The sequence below is a fragment of the Amphimedon queenslandica genome, unplaced genomic scaffold (genome assembly GCF_000090795.2).
Source record: "Amphimedon queenslandica unplaced genomic scaffold, v1.1 AMPQUscaffold_13209, whole genome shotgun sequence".
In the NCBI taxonomy this organism is placed as follows: domain Eukaryota; kingdom Metazoa; phylum Porifera; class Demospongiae; order Haplosclerida; family Niphatidae; genus Amphimedon; species Amphimedon queenslandica.
The window spans coordinates 30,366-35,540 of NW_003546555.1; the positions used below are offsets into that span (position 1 = coordinate 30,366).

The following is a 5,175-nucleotide window of genomic DNA, read 5'->3' on the forward strand; positions in this document are numbered from 1 at the left end:
TTTTCATCACGTGATACTAATGGAATGCAATTGAACTTTGCAATTATTGCTCAAAGGTCAACCGTGTCCTACCTCCTCTGGTGTGAGACGAATAGACATCAGTCTCTTATAGACCACACCTAAACCACACCTTCTCATAGGGTTTCTACTACGCATGGTACCACGTGGGTATGAGCATGCGCAGATTCACTTGCCGCACTGGCTAGACCACGTGTTGGACTTCTTCAGTTTTTCTTTGAGCTTCTTCTCGTTCTTTTGTTCCTTGACTTCCTATAGATGATGACTCTGACTTATAACTCCTCAGAAATTGTCTCTCTCTGGGCTGACCATATGGATAAAGTTGAAGTTAGGCTTTATGAACCTACATCAATGTCTTATTGTCAAGAATGGGGCAAGCTTAGTGATGCTTTATCTAACGGGAAAGGAGCTAATTATAGCACGATTCAAGTCGCTGAAGACGTTGATTTGACTCTAACGACTAATACAGAGACACTGGAACAAGATGACACCCCACTAAAGAAGCTGAGGCCTCAACACAAAACGGCCTCATGTTGTTATAGTAAAGGAACCACTGGAGCAGAAACGGTAAGTGTCCTTACAAGGATACTCTTGGTGTTACGACTGAGGAGTCCCTAACGAGCTTGGAGTCTTGAGTGAAGTAAGTAAAGGATTGTTTTACTTTCAAGTACTGTCGCATTAGTGTTGCAAAATTATAGTATTAAGTGTTTTTTTTTTTAAATTACTAGCTGTTTACGGTACTTTTCCATCAATGGAATTTTGAGTAGCATTGTTATTTTTAATGTATGCCGTATTGCTAAAATAAAAGCACAAAAATATTAATAATAGTAGCAATGTACTTTCCTTTCTCTCTCATTCTTAGTCTTTCTTATTAACAACAACTACATTTCTTATCTTTCTTACGAGGGATTTGTAATGAGCTTGGAGTCTTGAGTGAAGTAAGTAAAGGATTGATTTACTGATGGTCATGTACTGTACCTTTTAATATTATAGAATTTTAGTATTTTAAAATTACCAGCTATATGGTATTCATCTATGAATGGAATTTTGAGTAGAAAAGCTACGTGTAAAAACTTACCAGACTACAATTGACGGACTTCAAGACAATAATTAGAATAAAATAAATAATTTAATAACTTATAGTACCACTCTCTCTCTCCATCTTGTAGTTGATGTTTCAGAATTTGTTCAAGGGAAGGTGCTCATTGAAGTCGTTGCCATTAGTTACGAGGAGCCACGCCCACATGAAAGGGACAAGGGAGATGATGTTAGCAGGTGTTGCGTTGAAGCTAAAGTTAGTAACATACTGTGTGATATAATTATGATGTCATGAACTTTTAGATAAAAATAAAATTTTCTGTTAATAGTGTCAGTGCCTATATTGATTGCTCTTTTAGTCGAAAATTACAGGTCAATCAGGTACAAAATAATTTTTTTAACTAATTTTATATTACAGTGTATTTTTTAAAGTATTCAGGAGGTTGACTTGACCTTTGTGTGTTCCCGTGACCTTTTGACCTCTTAAACTGAAGCGACCCATAGGATTGACCACACCCTCTTGGACTTTTTTGCATTCCAACAAAACCACAGGCTAGGCAGCGTAAGGTATGTTAAACTCGTAGCATAAGTACAGTACTTGTACATCAATATGCATCAGAAATGGAAATGGGGATTTGTGAGCCATTTTTATACATTGGTCCAATTTTTGAACACCTTTTAAAAATTTTTTAAAAATTTAAACTTCATCCAAATCAGTTCAAACTTTCTACATAACATAAGTACATGCATACGTATCAGAAAAATTGTAAAAAATTAATTTTTTGTCATTTTTGACGAAATTTGCAAAATTTCTGGTACAGGATGTTGGCCTCATTTTTTAGCAACTTTTAAATTTCATATAAAATTCAAACTTGATCGGAATCAGTTCGAACTTTGTACACAACATAGAAGCATGTATTTGTATCAGGAACAATTATAAAACGAAGAATTTTCTCCTTTTCATTTTTGACAAAATCTCTGTACTAGAGTACCGAATGTTGCCCCCATTTTTAAGTAACTTAATAACCCACTGACAAAAGCTGCAGGAACATTATGCCAGAAATTTCATGGGAATCCCTGCATATTACTAATGCCATCTCTTTCAAATCAAGTATTAACTGAGAATGATGATACAACATTATATCATTAACCATCTTTCGGGACTGAATCCCTAACTGATGATTTGTATTAACTGACTCAGTTTATTACAATGTACTAACAACTAGCTATACTTGTTGCTACATGTACATGTACATGGCGGTGTGATTTTAAAGAATACACAATGCTATGCAAAAATGGCTCCAAAATCACCCCCAGTTTTTATTACATTTTCTGATACATATTGATGTCCTTATGCTATGTAGAAAGTTTGAGCTGTTTCCAACAAATAATTTTTAAGTTATGAGCATTTTTAAAAATTGGCCAATTTTTGAAAATTACCCAAGGCTATAGTATAGCCCATGCTTTTTTCCAATAAATGGCTCCGAAATCACCCCCAATTTTATTACATTTTGATGCATATTGATGTCCTTATGCTATGTACAAAGTTTGAGCTGATTCCGACAAATAATTTTTGATTTGTCAGCACTTTTGAAACGAGCCAATTTTTAAAGAAGAGCAAAGGTTTGTTCTAAAAAATGGTTCCGAAGTCATCATAATTATGTTTTTTTTTATTCTGGTGCATATTGAGTTTTGACCATTTTGAAACTGGGGCAATTTCTAAAAAGTGGTTCCAAATCACCTCTAATTTTTGTGTCTTTGAGCTTTTTGACTGATTTACAAATTCCAACCCTCAAAATGCATTCAGTGCATTGCCACAGTCTTTTCGCCAAATACAGATCACGTGAGAATTTATTTTCCCCGTGACGTCATAATGGCGGGAAAGTAATGGCTGGCCTTGTGTTGCTTTTTGTGCAATTGATATGATGCTGGATGGTTTATAGTTCTATATAACAGCCTCAAACTGAAAGCAAGGATGTGTAGAATCATTAGGTTAGTTTTTTGGTTGAAAATTTAGCTATACTTTAGCATTAATCCCTGGTGCTTGTAACTAGTCTTTTCTATCTTGCTCTATAACAATAGTGAAACAGACCAGAACAGTTCAATATTAGTGATGCAATTGGCCAATCAATAGATGATCTTGTACGCAAAGATTTGTTTTGATACTGTTGTCGCAAACGACAGGGGCATCATTATGTTAGTTTCAGCCATTGTCTCATGTCATAAATTTTACTATTTGTACTTTATCCTACAGAGTCCAGGCTCAGAATCATTAGTAAGTCATTCTACTTTAATGAAGTAGTCTGAAATATTTATAGAGCATGATTGTACACCAGTCATTGCTTCATATTTTGTGCTGAGGACTTTCAGATATCACAGCATCCTGATTTCTGGCTGGAACAACTTTAAACTTCTGAAATATGTTCTTCTGGCTCTTCTTTTGTTATTAGTAAATGGACAGCAAGTATAGATTGTTGCAAACACTACAAGCAGTGATGGAAGTTGAGGAGTTCTGCTGCTTTTAGTTTTGTTATAGTGTATCTAAATTTTTTGATATTTTTTATGATGATAGATATACATGTACTGTGTACTGTTAGCAAGTTTTATGCGTATGGTATTAAAAGTAAAAAAGATATCAAATAAATGAGAAGCTCATTAATTATTCATGTTGTGTATTGTATTGCAAATAAAATTATACAGGCGTTTATGACTTCCGGTGCAGTTGGCGTATGGACTGTGCCACTGCAGTTGGTAACTTAGTACTGATCAATGTTGTACATGTACATGTAACAAGTTCCCTAAGGTCCGGTTTATTATTAATATGTTGTAGGGTCTTGTTGGATACTTTGTCATTGGGTTTGAGGTTCCCTCTTATCCTGTGTACTACTTCAGTACTAGTCCTCAAGATACACCCACTCACTGGCATCAGAGGATATTCTTCCTCAATGAACCCATACAAGTTCAAACAGGTGGGTCTGGTTTAAGACTAATGTACTCATTACTGTTTATTGGGGCGAGCCTGAGCTCTCCCCACTAAGGCGAGAAAGTGTTTGTTTGAATGTTTGTTTGTACGGGCAGACCGTCTAACTATTATTAAAGTTAAATAGCCTAATCTTCATTGAAAGCGGGTGTGGTCACAATGATAAAATGGCAGCCATAAGCAAGCCTGACTGAGCTTATTTTGCAGGAAACGGTCAGCTAGATAAGGCTAAACTGCTGTCTGAAACTTCTCTAGCAAGAATAAAAGTTGGGAGAGTAGATATACAGTCTTTTCCTTGGTATAAAGGATTCTGCTAAGGTGAATGCAAGGGAAAAAGCTGCATGTACTGTACTGCTAGCTGCATGCATCATGAGATCTATTCTAGGTGATGTTTCTTCTCTAGGAGCAAGCCTAGGTTAACAAAGCAGATATACAATCTTCAAACATGATTTTTTCAGTGACTGCTTCTAACTATAAGCAAGATAACTTAATTTAAGCAAGATGACTACAAGATACTGAATTTAGACATGTGCAATTGCTTTGCTAGCTCAGACATGTATATCATACAGCACATAATCTATAGCTTGCTTAGGCTTGCCCCTTTAATATTTTACATTCGTCTAGTACTTATTAATTGGGTGAAGGACAAGTCAGTATATCAAATACTGTCTGTCTGTTTGTGTGTACATGTACATCACTCCTACTTATACATGTACATGTACGTTGATTATTATTATTAGGTGATCTATTATGTGGTTTCTATAAGAGCAAAGATTGTTCAAGATCACTTAATATCAAGATACAGATGATGTTATTTCCACTCTCAAAAGAATCCCAAGTACCAGAACACATGTACACTATCACCATGTTTGTTTAATTTGTCTTTGGAATTAATAACATTATTGTTAAACTCTTCGCTAATTAATATTTTTTTTTTAATATTTAAAACAAGCAATAATAACAAGGCAAATCAATTATATCAAGCATCAATGTTAATATTAAAATGAAGTCCCAGTTCATTCCTAATAGCTTCAATCCAGTCCTCACCTAAAGCTATTGCTGCATCAGTATAACTGCCTCTTACAGCAATGAATGAGCTTAAGAACTTCTGACAGTGCTCCTGCACTTGAGGTAACTTC

General features: G+C 35.1%; 1 long non-coding RNA gene across 2 annotated transcripts; it reads left to right on the forward strand.

Annotated features, from left to right (window-relative positions):
- Positions 1–173: 173 nt before the first annotated feature.
- Positions 174–5,169, forward strand: LOC109584454 (uncharacterized). Of its 2 annotated transcripts, XR_002186018.1 has the most exons (7): positions 174–658; positions 881–956; positions 1,020–1,312; positions 1,360–1,437; positions 1,489–1,623; positions 3,887–4,025; positions 4,777–5,169. It is a non-coding gene; the product is annotated as an uncharacterized LOC109584454 (long non-coding RNA). The 2 variants fall into 2 exon arrangements; XR_002186019.1 differs by lacking the exons at positions 3,887–4,025; positions 4,777–5,169 and adding an exon at positions 3,139–3,241.
- Positions 5,170–5,175: the final 6 nt, after the last annotated feature.